Source organism: Tripterygium wilfordii, chromosome 11, assembly GCF_013401445.1.
Source record: "Tripterygium wilfordii isolate XIE 37 chromosome 11, ASM1340144v1, whole genome shotgun sequence".
NCBI lineage: Eukaryota > Viridiplantae > Streptophyta > Magnoliopsida > Celastrales > Celastraceae > Tripterygium > Tripterygium wilfordii.
In genome coordinates, this window is record NC_052242.1 from 10669007 (window position 1) to 10682723 (window position 13717).

The window sequence follows — 13717 nt, forward strand, 5'->3', positions numbered from 1 at the left end:
ATTCAACACCACCGTCGGTGATCCGGTCACCCAAACCTGCCAAATCTTATATCAAATCGAAGAGCTCGATGAGATGAACTCATAGGTACCTGAAACAAGCCAAACCGTCACCGGAATCGGCCGGATCGACCAAAGGAAGTTCACGGTGGCGGAACTTCAATCCCGTATTTCTCCCAAACCGGAGCTTCGTTTGATGTAATTCAAGTTAGGTTACATTCTTCTCGTCAATATGCTTCTTTTGGTACCAACCACGACCACCACCGTCGTCGGAATCACGAAATCGCTGTTGAACCCGTTTAAGAGAGAGAGAAAATCGTGAAACAAGAGGGTTATTTTTGAAAACTTTAAAAAGTTTTGGTATTTAATTAATTAATTCATCTTTGCACTGTAGTCCCTAGAGTTTTACGAAAATGCCACTCACAAACATGGAAAAATCCTATTAACTTTAAAAATTCATAATAAATCCAATTTAAATCCGATTTGAGTGATTCTTGCGCCAAAAATTTTCTTTTTAAAACCCCCATTTATGAAAAATATTTCCAGATTTGTATCTTGATTTAATTTTTATTCTACCCAAATCTCGGTTCACAATCACCGAGATTCACTATGAATAGTGTAAAAATCAAGTCAGGATATTACAAACTTCATTGGTTGTCACCCTCTTGTAAGAGATACAAAAGTTCACTCTCAACTCCAACGTGACCTTATCGATCATCTTTGGAATCTTCACAATGAAGAATGAAGTGTTTCTATGTCAACTAGTCTTTTTTAATAACTATTAGTGTACTTGCTTGTTTTTATCTATTAAATAAAAAAAGACATTAAGTTAATGAATTCTAGAAATAACATATAGCATTTCATAAGTTATATAATTCATAAACTTAAGAAATATATTAAAAAAACCCAAATCAACTTTAACATTTAGCGAAGATCTCGGATTGTAATGATTTCACGTATTCGTACTATATCTCATTCAATGTAATCATATCAGTAATCATTATCTGAAATTCCTTATCTCTCTTTTGTTGCTCCACCTTCTCTAGCTTTGCAAAAGCCCTATGACTCTCAACTTCTACTCTATGCATCTCAATTGCTACTCTGACTTTCTCAACTTAAAACTTCTCGTTTTCAATGGATAAATGGTCTTGCCACTCTTTCTCAACTCTCACCCTATCAACTTTAGCCAATGCCTGTCACGCCCCTCTCTCCTAAGGTATACCGAAGTGTACCTATACCCACAGAGACGTGACCGGCAGGGGACACCCCATCCCCCGAACCAATTCCCATACCGATAATTAAACCCAATAAACAGATGTAACAATAATAATAATGATAACCACCTAAACCACCGGAGTAAATATACAACAGCGGATCCGTAAAATATATCCACTCGATACCAAACCGTGTAATATACACAAAATACAATACCAAAATCCACGCCCTGCTAGAATAATCGGATCCAGGCTACACATCAGCTCACGCAACCCGTCACTGACCACCCTCTCTCGTACCGAACTCACCTGAAAGGGAATAAAGAAGAGGGGTGAGCTACAAAGCTCAGTAGGGCGTAGAAAGGAAATACCGATATAAAAAAAAACAAGAAATCCAGGAATATGATGCACAATAAGCAATACAATAAATAAGCAATCATCGACAATCCAATCAGGGAATATAGTAGCCGATAAGGCTATATAACACTGTAACCACGAACCCCGGCCACCAGAAATCCATAATCCACTCCAAAATCCATAATGCATAGTCCGTAATCCATAATCCACCCCTGGACACACCCTAATCCCCGTAGGGTGTCTCCCAGTCCAGGTCCACACCGAAACTGAATGAGGATCAGATATCCCGATAGCATAGCCTACACCAGAGAGCGTCCCCTGTGATGCACCTCATCTCAGAAGGTCTACATGTACGTACCTGGTCTATATATATATCATCCATCGTAAATCCATATCCAATAAATTGGGCTCCTATATGGGCTCCACAGTCTACATCAACCACCTCCAATCACCTCCAACCACCCCACTCTAAAAAAACAATCCAATAATCATAATCAACCAGGAATATAAATAAATATATAACAAGCTGTATTTCCACCCCCGGAAACCGACGAAACCACCATATAATAAGAGTCCGTGAAACCGGAACTCCAGAATCACAAGTAAGAGTAAGGAAACCCCTACCTGAAAATCGGAATACCAATACCAAGCACGCGTCCCTGATTAACCCCTGACTCCGAAAGTCAACTCGCTCCGAATCTCAATCTGGGTCACCGTCTACACCGGAAAACATAAAATACGAAAATCCAGTGAAAATACCTTCGGTCAACTATAAAAGTCAACGGTCAAACAGTATCGAACCGGGTCAAACTGTGTAAAACCGATCAAACAGGGTCAAACAGTGTAAAACCGGGTCAAACCGGTCAACACACCAGTCAACCGAGTCAACTCGCCTGACTTGGTCAACTCGGCCGAAACCCATTCAACACAACCGTCGGCGATCCGGCCACCAAAACCGACCAAACCACACACCAAATTGAAGAGCTCGAAGAGATGAACTCATAGGTACCTGAATCAAGCCAAACCGTCGCAGGAATCGGCCGGATCGACCAAAGAAACCCACGGTGGCCGGAAACTTCAAACTCTGATATCTCCCTAACCACAGCTCCGATCGATGTGATTCCACTTGGGTTATACTCGTCTCACTCCTACGCTTCTTTTGGTACCAGCCCTGACCGTCATCGTCGTCGAAATCACAAAATCACTGTCAAACCCGTTTAAGAGAGAGAAAGAGGAGAGAGAGAGTGAAAATCGTGAAAACAAGAGGGTGTTTTTGAAAAATTTAAAAAGTTTTGGTATTTAATTAATTAATCATCTTTTCACTGTAGTCCCTACAGTTTTTTTACCGAAATGGCATTGTACCTTTATAAGACATATACACGTATTAAACTTAAAAAAATCATAACTAATTCCATTTAACTCCGATTAAGGTGATTCTTGTCCCAAAAATTTTCCTTTTAAATCCCCCACTTATGAAAAATATTTCCAGATTTTTATCTTCATTCAATTTTTATTCTCCCCAAATCCCGATTCCCGATCATCGAGGTTCACTGCACCTCGATCAACGCGTCAAAAAAAACTATGAATAGTGTAAAAAATCAGGTCAGGATATTACAATGCCACTTTATATTCATGCTCCTGTTTCTTATTGATCATCAATTGCCCTACAATCTCCATAAGGTATATGTGATCGGTCTTCCCTTTCTTTCGTCTCTCTTTTTATGCTTTTCAACCAATTGGTCTCTCTAGGTCAACAGAAAATGATCTTGAGATGTTATCCTCATCCAAGTTTATTGTATCTTGGGTCTTGTTTGACTTGCAACCAGTTTGTTTTCTTTTTGATGAAGCTTATCCCATATGCAAGTTCCACTTTGGTTGGTGCCTCAACAAATTTCAACAATGATCAAAAAGGAAGTGTGTTTTTGTCCCATGGGCTTATCATTGTCAATGCTAGTACTTTCCATGAAATTAAATTAGGAATCCATCACATTGCACTTTCCAGATACACAATTATGACGTAAGTATGTCACTACATAAAAGAAAAATCTTATTTCAATTACACTTATTTTGCAATCTAAATCAAATTTTAAGGCATCAAAGAAAGTATTTACTTATGAACACATCATATAGATTTCCAACACTATGTCAAGTTTTCAATTAGTCATTACTTTTATCAATATCATAATCTAACAAGTAAACAAGACTACAATTGAAATGGCCAAAAAGGCAAAACTCTCATAGTTCTTTACCTTGTCAATCTCTATGGTATTGGATGGTTGAAAATCCTCTACTTGTCTTAGGAATCCACAAAACTTGTTGACAGCAAGTTAGATGGCTACCCATCGGATACTTATGGATCACTTCGTATGCTCGTTATGATTAGGGCCTCTTGTCACATTGTATAATGTTGAAATTATTTGTCAAAACGTCTTACCCTTTTGATCTGTATCTATGCTTGTATTTAGCCAAGCTGAGACTACATTTTTGTCCTCTTCAATCAAGAAGTTACCAGTACGATTGATGGCAGTTTGCCATCTCCTTTTAGGAGATGTTACTTCTTCATGAGAACTTAGATTTTGAACATTACTTTAGGTATGGTATGATGCTCCATCAAGCAATGGCTCAAAATCCTCTTGAAATTGGGCTTCCATTCCTATTCCATTCAAAATGAACAAGAATAAAAATAATTAAAACCAGGGCATATACAAGTTCATTTGAGTTGATACTCACTGATATTGATGAGGTAAACAAGCAACAACACACCACGAAATAGACTTAACCTCAAGGATTAAGCATATATATACATATTATTGACATCTAAATACAATAGCCTGCAAAAGTGAAGCTACAAATTGCATCTAGATTTTTTTTGATCCTTTTCTTATGCAAACCTGAGTGAGTGATAGTAGACATAATTGCATACAAAACACTTTGCATCATTGGATATTGATACACCATGACCCTTATTCTTCAAGAATTTCACGATATTGATACATCATGACTCAACTCGTCCCTCACCGAGGGCAAAAAGCGACCCAAAACAGAATAAATTGAGCATAAATTTGATCATTTCAATTATGTTCAACATACCATTACACCAACCCCATAATTTCAATGAAGAAATTTGACAATTTTTTTCTCATAACTACAAAAGCTGCCCACCCTACAACAGGCTCTCATTGGGAGCTTGTTTTTGTTGGGCAATACCGCTAAACTTATATGGGTTGTTTGGTGGGTGGGTTGGGAAAACAGACCCGCTAGCGGGCCTGCCCGAACCAACTTCCCCACCAAACAGAGCCGTCACAAAATTTTAAAAAAATAACTATAGAATAATACAATAATTATTTCCGGTGTTATCAAATCCGGCCCGCACATATACCCATGAAGGTAAGTTTTGAAGGTTCAACCGGTTGGTCCGAAGTGTCAAGGGGTTAACCGTATATTATTTAAACTATTTAATTTATTTATAAATAATAATATTAGTATAATAAATAGAAAAATTTAACTTAGATATCAAATAGTTCAACATAAATAATTAATTAATTTAAGATGGAAAAGAAAAATGTGTAATAATATAAATAACATATCTCATGGGTGAATAAAATTAAACATAAAAATAGTTGTAAGATTTTAGAAAAGAGATAAAATGACGATTTTGAAATTTTAATTAATTAAAACATTAAGAGAAAAAACAAAAGATATGAATAAATGATTGATAGTGTACAACAATACACTGATTTTTCTTTTAAAACAAGGGACCCACCCCACACAAGCTCTCTTTGTTTTTTGTCACCCGTCTCTCTTTGCCTTTTTCTTAAGGTCCCACATAGAAACAAGAAGCAAATTTGCTTTGAGAATGTCTATTTAAAGCCAACAAGTGTAATGAGGTGAGTTTCATCAACGTGATTTTGTAAAAAGAGTAAGGCCCGCAAAACCGGGCAAGCCTTCCAAACCGTGGTTGAACTCACTGGTTTGAACAATCAATGCGGGTCAAATGCTTGTTCGGACTAACAATAGAACTGGCCTGACACTATAAAAAATAGGGGTTGAATCGGTCAGATTGGTGGGCTGGGTCGGGTTTGATAACATTGATTATTTCTTTATAAACTTCGTATAATATTATGTAGATAATAAATTTTTAAACATGTTCTTTCTTATACAATCTTATATGGGTTTAGGTACGTAATATCGCCGAATTTCCCGAAGAGTGTCTAGATTGTCTGTCGAATGTCGATATATATTTTGACTGCACATATAGATAAAATAGAATAGTTTTTCAGATTTACTCATAGATTTATCTTAAAGTGTCTAAGTTAAGAGAACATAAGAAAAACACATAAAAAAAGATATTCAAATAAGAGATATCTGATACCTTCCAAGAGTATTTATTAAGAAAAAATAGATTTTTAAGTGTGTATTTTATGAGGCCATGCAATAGTTCAAGCGTGGAGTAATTTATGAAAAAATGTAATTAGCTTTTTATTGATATGAATAATATATACACACATGTATATAGCTATGCAGGGTTTCCACAAGCAGAATTTACAATTCTCTTATAAGGAAGTATTGGGTGAAGGGTCAACTTTATGGTTAGCATATAAATAAATGAATTTAAGAGTTATTAAAATGTTAAAATATGTGTTAAATCTTCTCCCTCAATTTAAATCTTCAACCTTTTAATAAACAATAATCGAATCTTAAAATGATTATAATTTTGTAAACAAATATTTGTAAAAATAAGATTTCAAAAAAAATAGTTTAACATTAAGGATTTCATTAGAATAAGACAATTAAATATAAACCTTCATTTATATCCACATTCGCTCTTTTTAATTTTATAGCTGGAAATTGTTTTCCAAGTCTTACAACTCATGGTGTCAAATAAGATTTCTTCACTAACATCCCCATAAATTTAGTATATTTACCACCTTCATCACTAAATTGTTGTCCTAAGTTATTAAATTCGACATCAATCTTTTATCCGAGTTCAGGGCGATTCCAAATTTTTGAAACATTTAGCAACGCTAGTGTTTTGCTTCCTGATATGAATTAACTAATAAATAGCGAACACATACAGGTTAATATTAATACAAATATTCGACATCTACCACCTAGCTATAGGCATGTCTACATCAATTCCGTGTGACCTCAATCCCCTATTGTAATGATAAAAAAAAAAAAGAAACCCTTGGTAAACAGTAGTATTGAACAATAAATAGAAGAAACAAACTTTTATTAGAATGAAAGACAAATTAAAGAAAAATCATCACGGGTTAATATTAAGTGCATTCAAGAAAACAAACAGAGAAAGTAACCCATTTTCATGTCGCTTTACATTATCATAGATACACCATTTATAGTCAGCCTGCAACCTTTATAAGCGGCATATACATTTATATGAGACAAAATAATAAAATAATTTTAGATACTGACTTTATTGGGTGAAATACATGCAAAGATATATCAATCAAATTAACAATTTACATTTAACTACTTACCTTATTATGTGAGATAAAATTTGACTTCACAAACATATTTCGACTATATAAAATTGATAAAATCAATAAATTAGCTACCTTATTAGTGATAAAAAATTTGACTTTATAGACCTACTTTGGCTATATATATATATGCATATATAAAATTTCAAACCTTTAGATTTTTTTTAAATCTCCATGCTATATGTACGTCTGTGTATATATTTATACATAATAACCAAATGAGTATATTTTCTATTTTGATGGAAGATTTACTCTATCAATCATGTCATACATTAATATATTATTGTTATTAGAAATCATTTATGAATAAAATGTTTATTCTTTTCATATCAATCTATAACTAGCTTTTTTATATATGAATATTAATATACTTTATTCATTTTAATTACATTAAAAATAAGTAAAATTATAATATTAACATGCATGTGTGTATATAGATAATATAAATAGCTTGTCTTATCACATTAGTAACGCTTTGTCCGCTAGGGTCAGCTCATTGGGCCCACAGGACTTTGTCCCCTCAGGTCCAATACCATCTCATACTATCTTGAAATTAGAAAAACTAATTGTTATTAGTCTCGAAATTCCAAATATTATATTATTTACTTTCCTTCTCTCTGTGTGAATTGAGATTTAGAGTCTCGCCCTTGTCCCCTCACTAAGGCTCACGTCCTCACGATTCCCACACAATGAGTACTATGGCCTCGACTTTGATATTAAATGTAACAACCCAGCTCTCCTTACTAGTTATGTGAGATCTCGATTTTTCATTGTACAATTAAATCTAAGATCCAATTTGAAATATTGAGGGGCTAAATTCAAATTTTGTAAAACCTAAAAAACAAAGTGCAAATAATCTTGCTATTCTCTCTCACAAAACAATAATTTTCTCAATCCCTGATAGCAGTCGCTCGATTTGACTATCCCAAAAGCACCCGAAGATGACAAGGAGATTGTTGAAATTATGGAGCAACCTGGAAACACTGCCTCAAAAGAGAAAAAATGAGGCGGAACGTTATAATGGAAAGCCAGTATCACGGAGCAATCCAACATCACTACAATCATTGTTGGAGTCATAAGGAACATGGGTGTTATGAGCTTCTCTACACTCTCTCTCTCTAACTGACATGATAGCCAAGTCAGTGGCTATGTGATTCTAATATAGAAGTAACGACGTGGGGGAAAGGTGGTGATTGAGTCTAACCCAAACGATAGCCAAGCCAGTGGCTTGATTGTCCGTGTAATCTTACAAATATTTGGCCTAAATTGACAAACTACGTCAATTGAGATAATTCGCCCTAATGACGTGAATCGACACAGTTTGCCATTGATCCATTGTCCAACTGCTTGAGAAACATGGGAGTTTGCGCTTGTCCCACACATGACATTTGATCATAATTTGGTTTTTGACCCAATTAATTATTTCGGCCATGACCTACTTAAGTTATCTTGGCTCCTGGCCCAATAATAAAATTTCATTATCCTGAATTTTTATTCAACAAAAAGGTGTGGTCTAGTACCCGATTTCGTTCGGCTCAAATAATGACCCAAAGGACAAATCTTACACGGACTAAAATTCATTCAGTTTATTAATTTGACTTAGTGTAATATTGATAATATAACATATCATGTAGATAGGTTAGGATAGGAACATGAATGAGTCAAAATGATAATTTTATTAAATAGAATACTTACCACAAGACTCATTCAAAGACCCACCAAAAGACAAACCTCTTAGCCTACACTCCAATAATTCTTCTTCCAACACCCTTTAGTATTGTTTGGACGTGGAGTGGTGTTTCTATGAACCTGATTAAACATCCGCATTGATGTAAGATTTTGAACCATTAATATTATAGGAATTCCAAACTCAATTTATACTCACAATTGCACGAATAAATACTAGTAGAAATTTGCAAAGACCCACCAAAAGAGCAAATGCTTGGTTGTTTGTCTAGTAGATTTTGATGTTATGTCTTTCTGAGGTTATTAAAGAGTTTAAAGCAGTGTGAAGACAATTTTATTGAGAGTTTAAAAATAGTTTGTCAAGATTTTTTTCACAAATCAAGCATATCATTAATTTAACTGCACCACCTATTTAGTTGAAAAGCATAACGACATCAATCACGACGAAACATGTTTAGCATGAAAGGGTTAGAGGATAAGAAATTTAATAAATAAAACAAAAAACTCGAATATAAATATTTCAGTCATATGTGACATATATATTCACACAAACCGAGTTTTTCTATTGATTTATTCGAAGCATATAAACATACATGCATGTGTGTAGCATGTTTATGTAATTTTTTCCAATATCAAACTTTATAGAAGCATAAGCACTCAACAAATGGTTTTAGGGCGATTTCACAAGACCCTTCGCCTTTGTATTTTTGCTTACAATCAATTTCACAATTTTTGTTGCAAGTGTCGTTGTCGTCGTACGACCAAATTGCATATTTTTCTTTGGTCGCGATATTACCTTTTCGTCTGCAAAATTTATCAATGCGTATTGCAAAGTTAGAAAAATAAATTCACACATATAATGATTGATGGTAGGAAAAAATAGTAATTATCAATAAAAATTTAACAAGCTAAATTATTTTAAAGATTTATTACATCATGTAATTCACTATATATTAAAAAAAAGTTATCTCACATACCAAGGGCAACCAACAAAATTAGGAGAACAAATATGGTAGCAGTGAATTTGGTCATATCTTCAATTTTTTTCTAATCACTTTATGCTTTCAAGTATGTAATTTGAAAGGAGTTTGTTTTGCTCTATATATAAGAGGCACACACATCTATATGAGACAAAATAATAAAATAATTTTAGATACTTACTTTATTGGGTGCAATACATGCACATATATATCAATCAAATTAACAAATTACATTTAACTACTTACCTTATTATGTGAGATAAAATTTGACTTCACAAACATATTTTGACTTCACAAACATATTAAACAATGTCTCAAAAGAGAAAAAATGAGGCGGAACGTTGTAATGGAAAGCCGGTATCATAGAGCAATCCAGCATCACTACAATCATTGTTGGAGTCATAAGTAACATGGGTGTTGTGAGCTTCTCTATAATCTCTCTCTAACCGACATGATAGCCAAGTCAGTGGCTATGTGGTTCTAACATAGAAGTAACGACGTGGGGGAAAGGTGGTGATTGAGTCTAACCCAAACGACAGCCAAGCCAGTGGCTTGATTGTCCGTGTAATCTTACAAATATTTGGCCTAAATGGACAAACTACGTCAATTGAGATAATTCACCCTAATGACGGGAATCGACACATTTTGCCATTGATCCTTTGTCCAATGGCGACTGCTTGAGAAACATGGGAGTTTGTGCTTGTCCCAAACATGACATTTGATCATAATTTGGTTTTTGACCCAGTTAATTATTTCGGCCATAACCTACTTAAGTTATCTTGGCTCTTGGCCCAATAATAAAATTTCATTATCCTGAATTTTTATTCAACAAAAAGGTGTGGTCTAGTACCCGATTTCATTCGGCTCGAATAAGGACCCAAAGGGCAAGTCTTACACCGACTAAAATTCATTCAGTTTTATTCATTTGACTTAGTGTAATATTGATGACATAACATATCATGTAGATAGGTTGGGATAGGAATATGAATGAGTGAAAATGATAATTTTATTAAATAGAAGATTTACCACAAGACTCATTCAAAGACCCACCAAAAGACAAACCTCCTAGCCTACACTCCAATAATTCTTCTTCCAACACCCTTTAGTATTGTTTGTACATGGAGTGGTGTTGCTATGAACCTGATTAAACATCCGCATTGATGTAAGATTTTGAACCATTAATATTATACGAATTCCAAACTCAATTTATACTCACAATTGTACGAATCAATACTAGCACAAATTAGCAAAGACCCACCAAAGGAGCATATGCTTGGTTGTTTGTCTAGTAGATTTTGATGTTACGTCTTTATGATGTTATTAAAGAGTTTAAAGCAGTGTGAAAATAATTTTATTGAGAGTCTAAAAATAGTTTGTCAAGATTTTTTTTCACAAATCAAGCATATCATTAATTTAACTACACGACCTATTTAGTTGAAAAGCGTAATGACATCAATCACGACGAAACATGTTTAGCATGAAAGGGTGAGAGGATAAGAAATCTAATAAATTAAACAAAAAACTCGAATATAAATATTTCAGTCATATGTGACATATATATTTACACAAACCAAGTTTTTTTATTGATTTATTCGAAGCATATAAACTTACATGCATGTGTGTAGCATGTTTATGTAATTTTTTCCAATATCAAACTTTATAGAAGCATAAGCACTCAACAAATGGCTTTAGGGCGATTTCACAAGACCCTTCGCCTTTGTATTTTTGCTTACAATCAATTTCACAATTTTTGTAGCAAGTGTCGTTGTCGTCGTACGGCCAAATTGCATATTTTTCCTTTGTTGCGGATATTATCTTTTCGTCTGCAAAATTTATCAATGCGTATTGCAAAGTTAGAAAAATAATTTACACATATAGTGATTGATGGTAGGAAAAAAATAGTAATTATCAATAAAAATTTAACAAGCTAAATTATTTTAAAGATTTATTACATCATGTAATTCACTATATATTAAAAAAAAGTTATCTCACATACCAAGTGCAACCAACAAAATGAGGAGAACAAATATTATAGCAGTGAATTTGATCATATCTTCAATTTTTTCTAATCACTTTATGCTTTCAAGTATGTAATTTGAAAAAAGTTTGTTTTGCTCTATATATAAGAGGCACATACATCTATATGAGACAAAATAATAAAATAATTTTAGATACTTACTTTATTGGGTGAAATACATGCACAAATATATCAATCAAATTAACACATTACATTTAACTACTTACCTTATTATGTGAGATAAAATTTGACTTCAGAAACATATTTTGACTCTATAAAATTGGTAAAATCAATAAATTAGTTACCTTATTAGTGATAAAAAATTTGACCTTATAGACCTAATTTGGCTATATATATATATATATATATGCATATATAAAATGTCAAACCTTTAGATTTTTTTCAAATCTCCATGCTATTTGTACGTCTGTGTATATATTTATATATAATAACAAAATGAGTATATTTTCGATTTTGATGGAAGATTTACTCTATCAATCATGTCATACATTAATGTATTATTGATATTAGAAATCTTTTATAAATAAAATGTTTATTCTTTTCATATCAATCTATAATTAGCCTTTTCATATATGAATATTAATATACCTTATTCATTTTAATTACATTAAAAAGAAGTAAAATTATAATATTAACACGCATGTGAGTATATAGATAATATAAATAGTTTGTCTTCTCACATTAGTAACACTTTGTCGGCTAGGACCAGCTTATAGGGCCCACATGACTTTGTCCCCTCACGCCCAATACCATCTCATACTATCTTGAAATTAGAAAAACTAATTGTTATTAGTCTCAAAATTTCAGATATTATATTATTTACTTTCCTTCTCTCTGTGTGAATTGAGATCTAGAGTCTCGCCCTTGTCCCCTCACTAAGGCTCACGTCCTCACGAATCCCACACAATGAGTATTATGGCCTCGACTTTGATATTAAATGTAACAACCCACCTCTCCTTACTAGTTATGTGAGATCTCGATTTTTCATGGTACAATTAAATCTAAGATCCAATCTGAAATATTGAGGGGCAAAATTCGAATTTTGTAAAACCTAAAAAATAACGTGCAAATCATCTTACTATTCTCTCTCACAAAACAATAATTTTCTCAATCTCTGATAGCAGTCGCTCGATTTGACTATCCCAAAAGCACCCGAAGATGACAAGGAGATTGTTGAAAGTATGGAGCAACATGGAAACACTGTCTCAAAAGAGAAAAAATGAGGCGGAACGTTGTAATGGAAAGCCAGTATCATAGAGCAATCCAACATCACTACAATCATTGTTGGAGTCATAAGGAACATGGGTGTTGTGAGCTTCTCTATACTCTCTCTCTAACCGACATGATAGCCAAGTCAATAGCTATGTGGTTCTAATATAGAAGTAACGACGTGGGGGAAAGGTGGTGATTGAGTCTAACCCAAACGATAGCCAAGCCAGTGGCTTGATTGTCCGTGTAATCTTACAAATATTTGGCCTAAATGGACAAACTACGTCAATTGAGATAATTCACCCTAATGACGGGAATCGACACATTTTGCCATTGATCCATTGTCCAATGACGACTGCGTGAGAAACATTGGAGTTTGCGCTTGTCCCAAACATGACATTTGATCATAATTTGGTTTTTGACCCAGTTAATTATTTCGGCCATAACCTACTTAAGTTATCTTGGCTCTTGGCCCAATAATAAAATTTCATTATCCTGAATTTTTGTTAAACAAAAAGGTGTGGTCTAGAACCCGATTTCATTCGGCTCGAATAAGGACCCAAAGGCCAAGTCTTACACCGACTAAAATTCATTCAGTTCATTTGACTTAGTGTAATATTGATGACATAACATATCATGTAGATAGGTTGGGATAGGAACATGAATGAGTGAAAATGATAATTTTATTAAATAGAAGATTTACCACAAGACTCATTCAAAGACCCACCAAAATAC